At 36.5% G+C, this 20,809-nt stretch overlaps 1 long non-coding RNA gene across 1 annotated transcript; it reads right to left on the bottom strand.

Moving 5' to 3' along the window:
• Positions 1–14,587: 14,587 nt before the first annotated feature.
• LOC149564077 (uncharacterized) lies at positions 14,588–15,108 on the bottom strand. Its single transcript, XR_016364157.1, has 3 exons — positions 14,968–15,108; positions 14,790–14,853; positions 14,588–14,692 (listed from the first exon to the last, which is right to left on the bottom strand). It is a non-coding gene; the product is annotated as an uncharacterized LOC149564077 (long non-coding RNA).
• Positions 15,109–20,809: the final 5,701 nt, after the last annotated feature.

Raw genomic sequence — 20,809 nt, 5'->3', positions numbered from 1 at the left:
AAAATTGTTTCGTAAGATAATGCCAAAATCGCTTTCTTTCTCATTGTTGTGACTTGCATTGTGATTAAGAGCCTTTGGTATTATTGCATGGTTTCTACTTCCAAATAGTTAGAGTAACATTTGTGAGAGTCATGTTGGAGGATTGTTGCCAAGATACTATCAAAATTATTCTCTATTCATTGTTGTGACTTGCATGGTGGATATACATGATCATTTTGGTGTATTGCATGGTTCTTCTCATCTCTCAAATTAAAGTAGAATTTCATTTCATGTTGCCAGAGTAGAAGTAGATAGCTGATTGTATGGTGATGTTAGTGAATGTTTGGTAGGGATCAATACTAGACCACAAGCATCCTATCGGCTGGTTGGGAAGCCTTGTGTGATAAACTAGTTTATTTTTCCTTTGAATCATTGCATCTATGAAGGTGGGGCCGCTAGTTAGCTTTCATTAAATTCGATGACTGTTCATTTGCTAACCTTTCCATTCATAGAAGTAGGAGTAGAATAGTGAGTAGTTGAAGCAGTAGGAGTAGAATAGTGAGTAGTGTGGTAGTCAAACTTCACTCTAGGAAAGTTAGGAAGGTAGGACTCATTAGAACCATTTTTGCCTCCTCCTCACGCAATCAACATTATCTGGTGCTACATCCTTCACCATCACCATCACCATCAACATCATCTGGCACTCCCACAAAATCATCACCATCTAACCAAAAACCCAAGTCATCCTTGAATGAATAGCGTAAGGCCACCTACGTGATTACCAACAAATCACATCGATAAAACTAAGCGAGTATCCACAAGAGTAAGAAACATTGGAGTTATTCTCATACCCCATGAGCAATAACTTTTCAAGAGAGGAATTGTATGTTTGATACCCCGTATCAAATATTCAATTACTAATATGTTATGTAAGTGATACAAAACTTGCATCAACACATGTCCCCATCCTCTAAAACATCCCCATCCCAGAAACTCTGTGGAGCATAGAAATAAACATTAACAAGTAATATACAGTTTCCTGCACTAGCCCAGACATTGAATTCATCTAGATTTTGGAGGTAGTAAAAAATATATGTAAAGTAACTCAAATTTCCTACTAGTTCTTTTAAGTAGAATGGTTTACATGCAATCCATGCTCTCTGATACATAGATTTTAATTCATCCATATGGCATAGAGTGCTTATATGCCACCCCATTCCATATGTTTGATAGGAGATTTAGGCCAATTCGTGCAATTATTGAATAAATGCTTTAAAGTTTAAAGGGATCAGACTCCTAAACATTAATAATTTTCTCTAGCGACAACAATAGAAACTTAGGCTAACAGCCAATAGCAAATTGTTGTTTTAAAACTTTTTTTAATGAAAAAGTGTACATATTTATTTTAATATTGGCATTGTGAAAAAAGTACACCTTCTCAAAGATGTTGTTGGCTAAGAAGCAAATATTACATGAGAATCGTAATAAGCAAACCTTCATCACTATCTTCCAAATGAGGGTGCCTATGTACCTCCATTACCGTCTCCAAATAAGAGTGGTGGTGTACGTGATCAATACAATTTTTCAATAATTCTTTTGAATACACCTAAGGCTTTCCATTCTTCACCTTTTTTAAAAGTAGCTATAAGCCCCTTATGCACTACAACATTCCTGATCTTAACCTGACTCTCATCTAGTTTCTTCCCATGATGATACATTCCTTTTGGGCCAATATGTAGAATTGTAACTAACCAATTTCCCTATAAAAGAGTATGTCTAATGCCTTCTAGATAAGCACGATTAGACGTCACAAGTAAAACACAAATATTGATGGCAGTCAATGAGGGTTGCATCTCTAGGGATGCCTCTAGGATGCCATTCTCATTCATATGAATTTCACCAACTTCATCAGGACCAATCAGCCTAGTAAACAAATTTGCATTTAGTCTTGATGTTGATTCATCCACTGCCTCCTTTAGTATAATGGTCAACTCTGATGGTAGTCTCTGCAATATTTTTAATTATATTTTTGCAATTATGTATTTAGAACAATAAACTGAATAATGAATAGTTTAATGAAGTCATATTTCATAGCAAATAACCAAAAAAAGCAAAGGTAAAACTGTAGCAGTATAATTTTATTATAGATCAAAATAGAATAAAGTGAATTGTCGCAGAATTTCTATCTAAATTTCCTTATGTCTCCAACTCTGGGCCTATCCAGAACAGAGCTTTATTATCCTATATACAAGCTATGTCATCCCCCAACTAAAAACCACCAACTCCACTGTAAAGAAAAGTGACAACATTCACTAAACAGAACCCACAAAACTACCTCAAAACAACACTAACTCCACCAAAAAAGAATTACAAAGCAATACATAGCACCCATAAAACTGCCACAAAAAAGAGAAGCCTAAAAATAGAAGAAAATGGTATCCTGCTCGAAACTGAATTTAATTTTCCATAAAGGCTAATAACCATCTTGACATAACTAATAGGAACAAGTTAACAACAACAAAAAAATTATTATTAGATTGGTTTTGTAACTCCTAGCACCAAAGGAGACAAGAATAGAAAACACCAGGTTGAGGCACTTTGTATTATTCTCCCCATATTTAAAAAATAGAAACTTAACCTCCCGGTTCAAAAGTACTAAACTATGTTGACACTGGTATTAGAGTGGACCTAGAAGTTTCATCTTCAAATTATTCTTTTGTAATCCCTTCTCCCTATTCAAGCCACCACTAAGGATTTCACCTCATATTCTTCTAAGTAAAGTTGCATGGATATAAGAGAAGAGGGCATTAATGAAGCAAAGCTTGGATCGAAATTGGATGAGATAGGAAAGGTTACTATCAAGAAGAGACATTGAACACCCTTTCCTCCCTTAATGCTTTTTTTGGATTTGCAAAAGAGTATGAGAAGGATCATGAGAAGAGACTACAAGCAGCAAACAGCATGATGAAATCAGCGGAGCTTAAGATAAAGCACACACCTTGTCCTCCTATAGAGGAATTCAACAAAAGGTTAGCTACATTCATTGCCTTAGCTAAAAGAATGAAAGAAAAAAGGGAGAGTCATATTAGAAGATCATTTAATGTAAGCTCAAGTGGTAATTTCTCTTTCTTCTAGAATAGGACAAGTGTCTATTTTTGATTGGTCGTCATTTTGGTGTCTTCTCATTGGTTGCCACCTTTACACTTTTTTCATTAGTCCATTGACAAAGTGGCGTCTTCTCATTGGCCGATGGGTGGAAACCCTAATTAGGATTTCTAGGATTCAATCTAGATCGTTGGTTTTGCTTTTGATCTCTACCATTGGTTGTAATTTTGGCATCTATAAAAGGCCATTTGCTCTCATTTGTAAGGGGAGGAGAAAATTGTTGCATAAGATAATGCCAAAATTGCTTTCTTTCTCATTGTTGTGACTTGTGTGGTGATTAAGAGCCTTTGGTATTATTGCATGGTTTCTACTTCCAAATAGTAACACTTGTGAGAGAGTCATGTTGGAGGATTGTTGCCAATATACTATCAAAATTGTTCTCTATCCATTATTGTGACTTGCATGGTGGATATACATGATCATTTTGGTGTATTGCATGGTTTTTCTCATCTCTCAAATAAAAGCAGGATTTCATTTCATGTTGTTAGAGTAGAAGTAGATGGCTGATTGTATGGTGATGTTAGTGAATGTTTGATAGGGATCAATACTAGACCGCTAGCATCCTAGTAGCTGGTTGGAAAGCCTTGTGTGGTAAACTAGTTTATTTTTCCTTTGAATCATTGCATTTGTGAAGGTGGGGTCGTTGGTTTTCTTTTATTAGATTCGATCCCCGTCCATTTGCTAACCTTTCCGTTCATAGGAGTAGGAGTAGAATAGTGAGTAGTTGGAGTAGGAGTAGAATAGTGAGTAGTTGGGTAGTTAAACTTCACTCTAGGAAAGTTAGGAAGGTAGGACTCATTAGAACCATTTTTGCCTCCTCCTTGCACAATCAACATTATCTGGTGCTAGATCCTTCGCCATCACCGTCACCATCAACATCACCTGGCACTCATACAAAATCATCACCATCTCACCAAAAACCCAAGTCATCCTTGAATGAATAGCGTAAGGCCACCTACGTGATTACCAGCAAATCCCATCGACAAAATTGAGTGAGTATCCACAAGAGTAAGGAACATTGGAGTTATTCTCATTTGCCATGAGCAATAATTTTTCAATAGAGGAATTGTATGTTTGATACTCTATATCAAATATTGAATTACTAATATGTTATGTAAGTGATACAAAACTCACATCAACATTATCTGGCACTAGAAGGAGGGCTGAATTTAAATTCATTCTTGAGGAAATCATAGTATTATTAGTGGGCATACCCTCCATCATAGCACCATCAACATTATCTAGTGCTATAAGGAGGGCTGAATGATTTTCATTCTTGGATCAACTTGGAAATTCAGAGCAGAGATTGAGGAGGAATGAGCTTTCAAAGTTAGATTTGAGATAAGAGATCTCTTTTAAAGTGAAAATCAAAAAATCAAAAAATTCAAAAAAAAAAGAAGAAGAAGAAGAAAGAAAGGTTTCTCAATGGATAGGCGAGTGGACGTTCTTCCCATTTGGTTTGATTTGAACAAAAGGTTACCTCCATTAATATTGTCTCAACTTGCGGCATCAAGAAAATGTAGGATACATGGTACAATGGATCATGAGGAGATGTATTGTTTGGTGTTTCTCTTAAGGGTGGACATGGCATTAAGAGAAAAGTTTTCTTTTTCACAAATACATGAGCCTGCAGTCTTTGTCAATTCGGAGGAAGCTTTTCTTGTTTTCAAAGAAGATATCAATAGGGAACCAAAAAAGATATGTGGAAAAAGATATTGGTGCCGTGTACATAGTCTCATATATTCAGAGTCTACCTGCACATCTTGTCAAGACACCATTGACACGGTCAAGTTTCAATTGGGTTGGTATGAGGAAATATCAGTGGGGGGTGGTAAGAATTTCTTTTAGCTTTTAAGTTGGACACCAAAGAATGCAGAGGGTGAGATTTATCAAGATAATATGGTTGATTCTAATGTTCAAGATAACGAAGTGGATGAACCTTCACACATTATATCACGAGGTGGAGAGGTTAAAAAGAAAATTGAGGAAACAATTGAATTTATCCAAGAGAGAGAAAGGATGGTAAGCAAAAATCAACAGGTGAGAGCACACAAAGAGCTACAAATGAAACATCAAAAGGTTGACGAAGAGGAAATATTTGGTGAGCCTTCATGCATAATTCAAGGGGTGACTCTTGAGGATGCATTGCAAGAAGTTTCAAATATCCTTAAAGAGGAAGATGATCAAGTGGGCGAGTTGAAAAATGAAATACAAGATATCATAAGAGAATCAAGATATGAGGAAAATATTGGTGAACCAATACAAGGTGCTATCTCCACCGCATTCTTTGTGGGGGTGCTTGAAGATCCTATGGAACAAATACAAAAGAAGTCATCGCCGAAAGCCTTTCAAGGTGATTAAGTTGTTGCGAGTAGCATGATTCACTAGCAACTTTGACCTCCAGAAATTTCGCCACTTCAAATGGAAATTGATGGGCAACTCACAAAGATGTATGATGGTTCTCCTATCAATCTTGAAGGTGCTATGTTTGGTGAGAGTCTACATAAAGAATTACAAGATATTCCTAAAGAGAGTTCAAATGGAAATTACACGCTAGATGATGAAGCTCCTATTGACAAGGATATCCAAGGATTGTTGAGTGGTGATCAACTTGCTCCTATAGAAAAGGAAAACAAAGAACAGTTTGGGTTGATGCTATAGTTGGATATTGTGTCCAAGCAACTTGGAGAGGTGTTTGATAAAGAGAATATCAAAAAATCCTTGAATATGGAGGATACACTTGTGAAGTTTCACAAGGATTCATGGTTCATTTTTCATAGGGACAAGCCTCCAAAGATGATATTTTAGGAGGTTGATTTCAAGATCGATGCTGCCTAGACTACCAATGAGTTTGATGTAGATGTTTTAGGGATGGCGCACCACCAACTTTGACCTCCTAAGGCCGTGGAGAATTTATAGGTTCTGTTTGAGTTTGAGTCATGCCAGGTTGTTTCTTTCCCTACTCTTAAAGATGAAAAGTTTGAAAGTTTTTATTTTGATTATGGAAATTTTGGAGAAACAACTTGTATTTGGATTAATCATGGACCTTATGAGTTGCCTCAATTTTTGATCTTGCATGATAGTTTTCTAGAGTTTGAGCTTGAGGTGAACAAAAAAAATTCAGAGTACAAGGACAAGTTTGCGAGAGAACTATCACCCAGACCTTGTTACTTTTGAACATCCTAAGAAGCCATGTTAGATCTAGTGTATATATTAGATTCGTTAGTGTTGTCCCTTTAGAGTCTTTTACATAGTTAGGTAGGTTTGTCTTGGACCATTTGGTTCTAGTTTCCTTTCAGTTGGGTAAATTAAAGTTTCCCTTTCAATTGGTTAGAGTAGATTTCTTTAGTTGTTTAGTTTGGGTGTTGTGAGGGAGCTTGAGCTTGGTTTGCATCAAGTCATTTGATTTGAAACCTTTTTAGCTTCCCTCAACTGGAAAGCAAGGGAGCTTGAGCTTGGTTTGCATCAGGTCATTTGATTTGAAACTTTTTTAGCTTCCCTCAGCTGGAAAGCAATTTTGGTTTTGGGCCTTTGCAAGAGCAAAGGGGGGTCCATGTTATCACTCGTGGGCGAAGTGTGTAGATTTTACATTTTTGGTGACAAAATGATGTCTATCTTGTTCATTTCACGAATACATTTAACAAGGTTCAGAGATTAAAGGATATGTTTAGTCGTTGGTCTATGGTAAGACTTGTACTAAATTTGGGTCGAACTTGATGGAGGTTCTTAAGTTATCTTTGACATGGTTATAACATTCTACTCACACTTAATTGCTTTGAGTTCTTGTTGTCTTGAAGAGAAGTTGGACTTAGTGAAAAATCATACACTTGCTTTGTTAGAGTAAATAATTAATTAATTATTAATTATTAATTCTATTTACTTAAAATTACTTAGGTTAATGCATTTATTTAATATTTAGTATTTAATAGTTGTAATGGTTAGTTGTTGACAACATAGGAGTTTGTTCCCTTCTAGCATGTTCCACCTTTTTGTGAAAGTGTGCTTAGTTTTCAACCTAATCTTCTACCACTTTCCAGCTTATTCTACAAACTTCCTTGAGGCCTTTATATTCGGTCTCTCTCATTGTAAAATCATCCATTCACATAGCAATTTCATTTTTCCTATTGTGAAATATTTTCCCTTGCTTTGTTTCCTTCAAGCTTTTGCTCCTTAGGTTTCTCTTCGACAAGCTATTTGCACTGCAGGTGATCTTGGCGACTGCGGAGTTGGATTTCATCAACTCCTACATGGTATCAGAGCCTCCTTGCTACTTCTTGTTCAAAGGATTTTTTTGAAGCCATGATTCGGAGACACAAACCCTAGTTTGTTTGTGTTTTTTTCTTCAATCGAGAGGAAGAGCATTTTTTTCAGTATTTGGAGAAAACGGAAAAAGAGGGTTTGGCATAACAGATCTAATATTTTTTGAGCTTTTTTCTTTATCTTTTGGAGGTGCGATGGTGGTGATTCAAAAAAAATAACTACAGAGGTGATTTTCAAACAACGATATCTCCCTCATATGGACTTGTTTTTTCGAGCAATTTTTTTTGTTTTGGGGTAGAATTTCGTTATCTACACATTGGTGCAAGTGGTCTGACATCTCACTAGTACATTTGGGCTCATTTTTCGACCTTTATTGGTCAAAATTTTGACCCAATCTTCGACCAAATTCGACCAACGAATTGGTCGATAATTTTTCAATCGAAAATTCGAAGGGCACATATTGGTACAATAGGAACTTTGCCAATAATTATTGCAGCCTCTAGAGAGCCTTTTAAGAAGAGTCTTTTCACTTCTCGGGTTGTAGAGATATACAAGACCTTATGCCGAGTTTTTGGTGAAGATGAGCAACAATTTATGCCCATTGGTTTCATGTACATGATGGTTCAGATTGCTTCCTTCGGTGTAGATGTTATTTTTTATTTTGCTTCCTTTTTGGCTGAAGAAATTCACATTGGCTTAGTTGGGATTGCGAAGGGCAAGGTGGAAAAAACTTTTGGTCACTACTCTCTATTAATGCATATGTTTTTGTTCAAAGGAGTGACACATTTTGGTAATGAGATGGAACTAAACAGAGAGGAGAATGGGAAAATACTACCAATCCAGTTGTGGAGTGCAGATATGACCTGGGATGCAAGTAATGCTAGTTTTGTCAGATTTGATAGATATTTTGCTACTAAATTGAGATGCCTCATATTGAGTAACAATCCCAAAATCCCTAGGGTACTAATGAGTCTCATCAAGCCTATGGATAACCCCCATGACTTGAAAGTTTCACATAATTGGGGAGATACCATCCCCTACCCTGTTTCTATTTTTTTTAGAATCTATGGTTTCAAGGGGAACCCTCATGTTTTGCCTTACCAAGTTCCTTTGAAGGTGGGAATGGCTGAAGTTTTACGACAGTTGGGGGAGTGGAAGAAATGTTTTTGTTGAAAAGGCAATTAGGGTCAATTTTCCCTACCTGCACAGTGGCCCATTAGTTTGTGATTACAAAAGGGGGATGGATCTTTTTGCATAAAATTTTGGAGCAGTATATGATGGTTGTCTCTCATCCCCGTTTTTGTGATTCTGAGGGATTTTTCAATCAGATGTTGAGGCATAGAATCAAGTTGGGACTGGTCAAGCACAATTCTTATTATCTAGAGGATATTATAAGGAATGCATTCTCATTGCAGGAGTAGGAAACTAAAAAGGAAAAATGGAGAGTTTATTCCCGGGTCTTAGAATTCATTCATTGTTTTGATAATAAATATGATCCTTTGGATAATGCTATTACAGAGGCTGACAAAATAAGTAAGCTCATTAATACCTTCCCTGAAATAATTGAGGTCATGAATGAAAAGAAACAATTTTTTATTGATTCATATCCTGATAAGGCCAGAGAGGTCATGAGGAGGTTGGCTTTCACTCCAAATGTGAGAACTGATAAAATAATTGTACAAAAGAGGCCCGAATATACTATAATTCAAAATAAAAGGGTTCCTATAGACAAGGGCAAACAAATAATAGGATCTACCAGTATAGCCCAAGAGGAGAGACTTGAAGAGCCTAGTCCTAAGAGGCAAAAGGTAATGACAGAAGAAAGGCCTCAAGATGAGGAATATTCACCCACCCAGTCCCCTTTGAGGATTAAAGAAGAGCATCTCACTAGTGAACAGGTTGAACAAATGGGATCACAGGAAGATATTTTTATTACTCAAGCAGAATTAGATGAGGGTAACCCTCCAGAACTTCCTCTCCCAAGTTTGCATCTAACAATAGCTGATTATAGAGGCAGGGAGTTGGACCCTATATTAGAGCAGGCAAGTCATCAATTTTTGACTGATGACAGTTTTGTGAAATCAAGGGCTTTTCAGCAGTTTTCATGGAGGACAAACATGAATGTTTTCGAGGAGAAATGTAAAAAGATGAAAACAGAGCATCCAGAAATGGATGAAACTTCCATGCAAAACCAAATTAAAGAAGAAATGATGAAGGAATTGCAGAATATAAGCCCTGAGGAGGGGAGGAAAATGATAAAGGCATCTAACATTTTATTATTGCCCAATTGGGATATTGCAGATGCATTAATTTTCAATTCTGTTTCAAGTAGATTGGAGTTGCAAGACCCAAATAGAAGAGACTTCCAAGGGACTTCATTCATTGAAGATCAAGCTGCATTGGTCAGTTGGTCATTGAGAAAGGGATCTAGAGCCACACCATCACAATCAGATGAGTCTGGGTTGATGGGAAATATACTTGTAAGAAGGGTTGCTGACACTTCACATGTATAGGCAGCATATTGGAATGTGGATTCTTCTAAGTTTGTGTTGGCCACTGCTAAGAAGGAGGAACAGGTTATGTCTGAGTTATAGAATAAATATGAAACACTTCTTGAGGCCTATAATAGGGAGGTAAAAAGGAGAATTGAACTTGAAAACAAGGCAATGGGAAAATCCACAAGGCCAAGAATAGCATACCCCTGTCCTCCAGTGGAACCTTTTTAATCCACCCCCCTTGTAGAGATACCAGACACACCTCAAAGGCCTAAATATTATACAGCTGAGGAATTTGAAGAAGAGAAGAGAAAACTATGGGCCTTACATGTAGAGCTACATGCGTAGTATGAGGATAAGCTTAGAAAGGCTCTAATGTATTTAGTGGACAAAATTGAGTGGCCCTTATTCTTTGATCAGTTGGTAAAAGTAATAGATATATGGGAGGAATTGAAAACTCATGATGATACCTTGAAGCCTATTGTTAATAAATGGGGAAGAAGGGAAAAGGAAATCACCCTTCTATGTTATTCAGTTATAAAGTCTTCCAATGACCATGTTGAAAAATTGTATGATATTGCTAATGACCTATCAGATTTTGATAACAAGAGAGTTGTTCTGCAACTAAAAATTGTTTCTTATTTGAATAAGTACAAGAATCAAAAATTTGATCTATTTCCTTGTGCCTTGGATAGAAAGAAGAAATTGAAAAATAAGGAAGAGTGAAGTAAAGAATTGGATGACCTTTTCTGCACAAGGATAAATAAAGTTATTAATGAAAAGGGGCATGCCTAGTGGGCCACCACGATAGAGGAATTGGTTAAAGTCCAATTATTTTTTGATTCTTTGAAGCAAGAATTTGTTGGTTTTGAAAAGGAGGCTGGTTATATGTTAAAAAAGAAAAATGATATCCTACAGTTCAGCTGGCCAGATGATATACAATTTGACACTTGGATGGCAGATCTTCTATTGGACAAGCAGTTAGAGGAGGACAGTTCAGATGATGATGAGAAACAAGAAGGCGAGGTGCAAGTTATTGACACCTCTGCACCAGAACTGAAAAAAAAAGAAGGGGAAAAGGTAATAATGCCTGCTCAGGGTGAAAGCAGTGAGAACCCGTAGGAGAAAATCGATTTGGAGGTATCACAAGATCATCCTTCTTTGGCCAGCTTGGTAGCCATGTATTCTGAGGAGCCAGAATAATGAGAGACAAATCAAAACTTGATGATTCACAACAGAAACTAGAACGGGCCTACCTGAAGGAATATTTGATACTCCTGGCATTCTGTTGTGATTGTTTTTGTCTTTTGTATGATGCTTTGTTCCTTGGACACTTGTCAGATCACAATTGCCCTTTGCTTGTTGCAACTCATGCTATATAAATGAGTTTTCAAGGCATTGTGATGGTCTGAGACTTGTGCAATTTTTTGTTTCTTTCAAGAAGAGTACATATTTAGTCGGTCCAATAGTATGCAAAGGTTTTGAGTTTGCTTCCATTGTACTTTCTGATAAGCAAATTGAAATGACAAAAATGGCAATCTATTATGGGCATTCAATTTTTTTTCTATTGGTTATTGTATTAGTCATATGAAAAGGATAATACAAAGGGGTATTTACACTATATCTGTGGATCATCAATTTTTGTCTCCAGTTTATGGGTTTGTTTACTTTGAAGTCATTTAAATAAGGTTTATTTGGCTGAATGCAGTCTGGATGGGTTGTATGTTGGTTTTATTGTTGCTTTTAATTCAAACAATTATATAAATGCTTCAGTAAATCAATAGGGTTTATGAGTTCATAAAAGGGATATTGCATAAAAATGGAGATGGGTGATTGCAGTTGATTAATTCTTATACAAGTTATTTGAATTAGATCTCCCACCAATAGTCAATTTCTTGCCCAATGGATAAGGCACTAGTCCTATAAATCAGAAGTAAACAAGAATGAATTCTGCTGCTGGATATCAAATCATCTTACAAAATCAAAATTATTTTCAATCCTATTCAAGAATTATAAATGTTGGTCTCAACTCATTTATATCTAATTCCTGAGTCTTAGGTAGCTACTATTTCTAGGAATATTTGTAAATTTTAGAAGAATTATGACCAGATCTACTGATAAGGTATGTGTATAAGTTTGAGAGCATTGAAGAATTGAAGTGAGCTATGTATGTATGTGAGGGTAACAGAGGAGAATCAGAATGAAACTAAGATAATTTCATTTTTGAATTCTACTGCACCGTGCACTTGTACAGATACTTTCTTGTTCCTCTCTGTGCCCACCACTTAGCCCACATTATTGAGTGTCCTATACAAGAAAGTCTTATAGCAAGCAATTTACCCAAGATTCTTGGAGTTGTTCCACTATAAGATATGATGAAATCATGAACTAATTGCCTATTATTTAAGAAAATAAGAAACACTATAAGACACTTTGTAGTGCTGCAATAATAGCCAAATCACCAAAGTAGGCATGCTTTTTGGATCATATTCTCTCTCAGACATAGATGTAACATGCATTTTGGTTGTAGGTGATTTCTAAGAGCTTGGGGTTCACTATCAATTCCAACACCTTCGACTAAAATTTTTGAACAAGTCAAAAGTTGTTCCTCTATAATGATTACTAATAAACTTTATCATTGTTCAAGTCAAAAGTTTATCATTAGCAAAAATGGTAGATAATTTTGTTCATGGTCTCAAGGAAAACAAAGACTGCTTGACAATAGCAAGAAACAACACATATGACTTAGAAATAATCTATCACAATGAAAGACATATTTTGCCCATCATAACACTAGCAGTGCTCTACTGTCTCATTTTTGGTAATAGAGACACACCCCAAACATGAAGGATTCACCCCCCAAACATCTTCAAACATGAAATGATCCACTGTCTATTAGACTGGTGTCTAATCCAGGCTAAACCTCCATCAGCAATTACCATCCAACACTGCACTTGCACCAAGTTTTTCCGCTCTCCTGCATTTGGTTAATATAGTACAAATAAATTATCACAACCTCATTGTTTCCCACCAATAATAGTGACTACAGGTGGTAGGAGAGAATCTACATTGGAAACTTCAGAATAAGTACAGTTGACTGTGCCTAATGAGTCACTAGTTTGAATGCACGAGTCTATTATTCCTTGCTCAACTCACAACAAAAATTAAAAGAATGCGTGGACAAGATAAAAATAATAATAAAATGTTCTCACATTAAATATTAGTCAAAATGCATTTGATATATCATAGGAACTCACTGTTCCATGGGACAGAGATTGAATTGCAGAGAACAGGATTATTTTATTGATTATAATTTTTTCACAATGCCCTGTCTCACCACCCCAACTCTACTTCTCCCCCAAACACTCGACAAATCCCTTCTAAATAACCAAACAACAGTAAACAACCACTGCTATCTAACTATCTAACTGTTACCAGTTAGTTATAAACTGAAATTTGTTGTCTAAGTTGACACAAAGTGTCAACTTCGACAACTTACAATCATATATGCCTTTAATATATTTCACTAACCTTTTCAAAGGTTTTATAACTTCACTAACCCTTCCAAAGACACCTAAAACCCTTACAAGCTTTTCTTTGCATTTTTTCTACATTTGATACTTTTCTTATAGGTGGACATGTCTATCACAAACATCCAACATGTCTGTCCTTAGACTTCATGGCAAAAACTCTACAAACAACACAAAAAATAACGACATGAACCATCCAAACATCTCTAATAGCTTATGGATATCCCAAAGATGCATAAGTGCATGACTTGTGAAAACCAAAAAGATAAGACTAACTTGTATAACAAGCAAATAACCAAAATGATTTTATGTCTAAATATATATAATAAAATATGCAGGTTTCTATGCCAAACTAACTCCAATGTGGACAAATATCTAATAATTGGGATTTAAACTAAGCAAGAACTATATGTTGAAGGAACCAAAAGACGACTGCAATGAGACTATTACAAGCAAAAAAACTTCAGTCTCGTTAAAGAGAATTGGGATGTGTATTTGAAGACTTAACAAATTTGAGCTTCACTTGGTTTCAAGAATACTATAATATTCTCTACTTAACAAGGCCAACCACATGAAGGTGGAAGCTCATCTGGCCTCACCCCCCTCCCCCTAACATCAATCTAAAGTACCCATTATCATCTAATTACATACTTCATTTATTCATTCATCCATTTATGAACTATAACATTCAATCAATACAATCACATAACATTCATTAATATAATATAAAAATCATTAATACACAATACTAATCAAAACTTCATTAACACATAACAATATTCATTAACATAAAATAAAAATCTATATTAATACGCATCATTCATACATAATTACTTAAAACAAAGTTCTTTCGTTATCCAACAAGGTTTATCAAAGAAGATTTTTAAAACACCATTTCTTTTTTTTGTTTTTCTGAGCTCTCTTAAGAAAAGCGCTCATAGGGACATCCATATATGCTTCATTCTCCTCCTCTTATGGCACGTGTAATGTCAAATTACAATGGCTCCTTCTCTTTGGAGGAGCAGGAGGTTGCTGCACTAAAGGGGGCTCTGTTGCAAGAACAAGTGAATGTGATAAATTGGCATACTCTTTTTCTTTTTCTAATTATTACAAGTTTGTAATTAAGTATGACTACAACATAAAATGCATTTTTCTTACCTGACAATGCCACATCATGTACATTAACATTTTGATCTGCCACCGCGTCAACATGTTGAACACTTGGAACATGGTCCACTCCTTCAGCATGATGTTCAACATGCTCTGAAATATTCAAAAAAAGGATACACGTCAAATTCCAATTGAAGATGTTAAATTGTATTCATAATTGCATAATTAATTTCCAATAGCAAATTAATACCTCCACCACTATAATGGACATCATGGCCTTCGTCAGGAGCCGATTCTATGGTAGGATATGAAGGCTACAGTAAAAATTTATGCACATTGTTATTTAGTCAATTTACGTTTAAAACTAATACCAAAAAAAAATTTTCTCAACTATTTAATTTCATTTACTTTTCATCTGACCAATTTACCTGTGAGATATCATTTGGTGCACTGGATTCTTGGGAAAGGCTTACAGATTCTTCACATAGGCGTGCAACCACAACTTTATAGCCTTCCTTCAAGGCAATTTTTCTATCTTCATCTGTGACCTCCACATTGAAATCTGTGCCCTGTGGTTTTTGCTTGATAACATCAGTTTTCCATGTATGGTTTCATTAAACAAAACTATTTGCAACATTATTATTTTTAAAAAAAAAAAAAAAAATCATTGCTCTACGTACAAGTTGAGACTACAGATTCATATAGCGACCAGAGCCAAGTTTGTGTTGGCCAACCTTTTCTATTCTCGCTTTTGTAGCCAAGGATGTGTCCTGCAATCTATGAACAATTTCAAACATCTTAGATTATATATTTACAAATATCAATAATTAGTGCATGATTACAATGTACTTAATACTATAATGACATACCTCTTTTTGCCCTGTGCTGCTTCATTATCTCTATCTTCACGTAGTCTTTTCTCCTTTGCATCTTCTATTATTTCATTCCACTCCATTGGTGGAATCATAGGAGGACGGTCGTACTTTGGGTTATCCTTAAGACCCCTTCTATATTGATCCCTCATAGTCTTTATATGCTTTGCTGCTCTTTTCAGAAATAGGCCAGTGTCAAAAATGTTTTTCCCAAATTTCTCCTCAATGGATGCAATCAGCTAATTTTTTAACTCCCCAACTTGTAAATTCCACCTTTTTAAAAACAAATAGATTGTTAGATCAATAACTTTAATATATTACAATAAATAGAAGAAAATAAAAATTATGTAGCAATGATATGAAACTACGTACCTTTTAGGTATGGTGGGTCCAAACAGTCTCAATGTCATATGAAAAAGATGTTCAAAGAAAGCATTATTACCTACAAAAACATAAAGGATTTATTAGTCCAAAATGAGTAATGTAAAAGTAAACTAAATTTACACTTTAAAAAATATCAATTTTAAAGCACCTGGAAGCTTTCGTCCTCTTAATGGAAACATAGTTTTCCTATTCAGCAACAATGTCCCTTCATACGAACCAGTACTAATCACACGAACTGCTCCAGGAAATGGATCAGCTTCAGTAGTACTGTGTTAGATTGTGGTGACTGATCAGGAAAGTACTGTACATACTTCATAAATAGTGGGGTTCGGGGCATCGCCCCGAAAAAAAAAATTTGGGAAGTAGCCGACATATTATGGCCGACATGTTATAACCCTAAAGCGGTTTAATACTTGTATAAAAAGGGCTTAGGGTTGGGTATTTTTCATATGTGGTGATACGAAATTAGTTCTTGCGGTGGTATTGAGTTGTAAGGGATTACGGATTGTAATCAGGTTGTAATCACTGGATTGTAATAAGATCGAACTTGCTGTTTGGTGGACGTAGCCCAGAGATCGGGTGAACCACGTTAAATCTTGGTGCCTTGTGTTCATTTCTGTGTGTTCTATTATTTTCTGTTATTGGTTATATTTGCATGTAGTTTTTATTTCTGTCTGTGGTTTATCCTAACAAGTGGTATCAGAGCAAGGTTGTCTTGCAGTTATCCTCTGCAGGAAAGTCTCACGGTTAAGTGGGAGTCTCACAGTTGAGTGGGAGCGATGGCAGATGAGGGTAAGTTGAGGGTTGACAGGTTTAATGGGCAGAACTTTCAGTTATGGAAGATGCAAATGGAAGACTATTTATATCAGAAGGATTTATGGAAGCCGTTGGAAGGAAAAGCCAAGAATCAGGGAACTATGTCAGAGGTTGAATGGGATCTTTTTGGACAGAAAGGCACTCGGAAGCATTCGGTTATGCTTGGCACCATCGGTGGCATTTAATATTACAAAAGCAAAGACGACAGAAGATTTGATGAAAACCCTAGCGACACTGTATGAAAAGCCCTCCGCTTCAAATAAGGTATTTCTCATGAAGCGTTTATTTAATATGAAAATGGCAGAAGGTGGATCTGTTGCAGATCATTTAAATGAGTTTAATACTATTATTAGTCAATTATCTTCTGTGGGTATCAATTTTAATGAAGAAATTAGGGCTCTCTTGATTTTGTGTTCTTTGCCTGAAAGCTGGAATGGCTTGGTAATGGCGGTGAGTAATTCTGTTCCTGGATCTAGTACCCTAAAATATGATGATGTGATCGGTGTTATTTTAAGTGAGGAAACTCGTAGAAAATCCTCAGGTGGATCTACATCAGGAAGTGCTTTAAATGCACAAAGCAGGGGCAGAACGACTGAAAGAGGAAGTAACTCTGGAAATCGTGGGAAATCAAGAGGAAAGTCAAAGGGGAGGAGGTCTCAATCGAGAGGACCAAATGATTGCTGGTACTGTGGGAAACCAGGGCACAAAAAGAAAGATTGCTAGACTCGAAAGAAAAATGAAGGAGATAAATCAGATGGAGACAAAGAGGCAAATGTGGTAAGTAACAAATCCGAAGAGGATGCTTTTCTTCTGTCTTTAGAGAGTGTTGATGATTCATGGGTTTTAGATTCTGGTGCTTCTTTTCATGCTACACCTCATAGAGGTTATTTCATTGATTATGTCCAAGGGGATTTTGGGCTTGTTTATTTGGGGGATAATGAACCCTGTCAGATTGTTGGAAAGGGAAAAATTAAGATTAAGTTGCAGAATGGAAATCATTGGCTACTACATGAGGTAAGACATGTTCCAAAACTAAGTAGAAATTTAATTTCAGCAGGGCAACTCGGTGATGAGGGTTGTGTAGTTACTTTTAATGATAAAAATTGGAAGGTTTCAAAAGGTTCCCTTATAGTAGCAAAAGGTGTGAAAGTAGGCACCTTATATCTTTGTACAGGTCATATTGTTCATTCTACTTTGATTGTTTCAGAGAAAAATGAATATTCAGGAACAATTACTGCAGTTGAGCAGGGAGAACAAATAGCTGTTGTAGATTCTGATACAGCGTTGTGGCACAATAGACTTGGGCACATGAGTGAGAAAGGTATGAAAGTACTTCATTCAAGGAAAGTTTTACCAGGTCTAAAATGTGTGAATATGGATTTCTGTGAAAGTTGTGTTTATGGAAAACAAAAGAGAGTGAGTTTTGTAAAGACAGGAAAGGAAAACAAAAAGGAGAAATTAGAGCTTGTGCATACAGATGTATGGGGACCGGCTCAGGTATCTTCCCTTGGTGGCTCTCATTATTATGTTACATTTATTGATGACGCAACTAGAAAAGTATGGGTTTATTTCTTTAGACAGAAATCTGATGTATTTCAAACTTTTAAGAAATGGAAATGCTTGGTTGAAAATGAGACTGGTAAGAAATTAAAATGTCTCAGATCTGATAATGGTGGTGAATATTGCAGTCATGAATTTGAAGATTATTGCTCCACTAATGGTATTCATAGACAAAAAACTATTCCAAGGACTCCACAGGAAAATGGAGTGGCTGAACGCATGAACAGGACTATAATGGAGCGCGCAAGGAGCATGAGGTTGCATGTTGGGTTGCCCTTACACATGTGGGCGGAGGCTGTCAATACTACAGTATATTTGATTAATAGAGGTCCCTCTACTCCTTTGGGCTGTGGTATTCCAGAGGAAGCATGGACTGGTAAGAAGGTGAGTTATTCTTTTCTCAAGACCTTCGGTTGTGAAGCTTTTGCTCATATAGACTCTGAAAATAGAACCAAGCTAGAAGCTAAATCAAAGAAATGTGTTTTTGTTGGATATGGCATTAATGAATTTGGCTATAGGCTTTGGGATTTTGAAAATCATAAAATTATAAGAAGCCGGGATGTCATATTCAATGAAAAAGTGTTGTATAAAGATCTGTTGTAGCAACATGAGAAGAAAGAAGATGATTATGTAGTGCTGGATGATACTCCAAAAGCTGATGTTCCAGCCATTCCTCATGATGTGTAACAATTGCAACAACAAATACCACACACACCAGTGAATGTTAGACGGTCAACAAGGCCAATTAGACCTCCACAAAGGTTTTCTCCCTCTTTGTATTCTATTTTACTTACTGATGCTGGTGAACCTAAAAGTTATGATGAAGTTGTGCAGGTGGATACTAAGATTCAGTGGGAGTCTGCAATGAAAGATGAAATGGACTCTTTGCTGAAAAATAAGACATGGGATTTGTGCAAGTTGCCTGCAGGTAAAAAGGCTTTACAGAATAAATGGGTTTACAGGTTGAAAGAAGAGGAAGGAGGTAAGAAAAGATTTAAGGCCAGGTTAGTTGTAAAAGGATTTGCACAGAAAAAGGGAATTGATTTTGATGAGATATTTTTTCCTGTTGTTAAAATGACTTCTATTCGTACTGTTTTAAGTCTTGTGGCTACTGAAGATTTGCATTTAGAGCAGATGGATGTTAAAACAGTCTTTCTTCATGGTGATTTGGATGAAGAAATATATATGGCTCAGCCACAGGGTTTTGAGGTCAAAGGTAAGGAGAACTTAGTGTGCAAATTGAAGAAAAGTTTATATGGCTTGAAGCAAGCACCTCGGAAATGGTATCTGAAATTTGACAGTTTTATGCATGAGCATGGATATAATAGGTGTCATTCAGATTACTGCGTTTATTTTAAGAGGTTGGATGATGATAGCTACATTATTTTATGTTTATATGTTGATAATATGCTTATAGTTGGGTCTAACATGGATCATATTAAGGGGCTGAAATGCCAATTAGCACATGCATTTGCTATGAAGGATTTGGGGGCCGCAAAACAAATCCTTGGTATGAAGATTCGCAGAGATAGGAAGAACAGAACATTGACGCTATCTCAAGCTGATTATGTTGAGAAGGTGCTGCAACGTTTCTCTATGGAGAATGCTAAAGCTGTCAGCACACCTTTACTTGGTCATTTGAAATTGACTAAGGAGATGTGTCCCAAGACACAGGAAGAGGAGGATAAGATGTCCAAGGTACCCTATGCTTCAGTTGTAGGAAGTTTGATGTATGCTATGGTATGCACTAGGCCAGATATTGCACATGCAGTAGGAGTCGTTAGCAGGTATATGAGTCATCCAGGTTTTGAGCATTGGAATGCTATCAAGTGGATTCTCAGATATTTGAGAGGAACATCCAATAAGTGTTTACACTTTGGGGGCTCTACTACTGATTTACAGGGCTATGTTGACTCAGATTTGGCTAGGGATATTGATACCAGGCGGAGTACTACAGGTTATGTCTTTACTGTTGGTGGGGCAGCCGTGAGCTGGGTTTCTAGGCTACAGAAGATTAATGCTCTCTCCACTACAAAGGCAGAGTATGTTGCTGCTACAGAGGCAGCCAAAGAGATGATATGGCTTCAATTCTTCTTGGAAGAATTGGGACATCCTCAGAAGGATAATTATTTGTTCACAGATAGTCAGAGTGCCATTCATCTTGCTAAGAATTCAGCTCTGCATTCTAAGACCAAACACATACAGTTGCGGTACCATTTCATTCGGTCAGTTTTGGAGGATGGACAGTTAAAGCTAGAGAAGATACATACCAATGAAAATCCAACAAATATGTTGACAAAGGTTGTAACAAGGGAGAAGCTGAACTCCTCTTCAGCTTCAGTTGGTCTTTTAGACTAAATGAGAATAAAAGAACAGCAGAGTCCAGGGTGGTTTGATCCAGTGGGAGCCCCATGCGGTAGTTATATTGCTACAGGATCAATCTCCAAGTGGGAGATTGTTGTTTAGTGTGGAGCCTGATCAGTCCCCAAGCGGGAGATTGTTAGATTGTGGTGACTGATCAGGAAAGTACTGTACATACTTCATAAATAGTGGGGTTCGAGGCATCGCCCCGAAAAAAAAAAATTGGGGAAGTAGCCGACATGGTAGCCGACATATTATGGCCGACATATGGCCAACA

Source organism: Cupressus sempervirens, chromosome 4 (assembly GCF_028749045.1).
Source record: "Cupressus sempervirens isolate cs-2001-9-10 chromosome 4, ASM2874904v1, whole genome shotgun sequence".
Lineage (NCBI taxonomy): Eukaryota > Viridiplantae > Streptophyta > Pinopsida > Cupressales > Cupressaceae > Cupressus > Cupressus sempervirens.
Note: the sequence above shows the minus strand (reverse complement) of the source record. Positions and strands in the feature narration are given on the sequence as shown.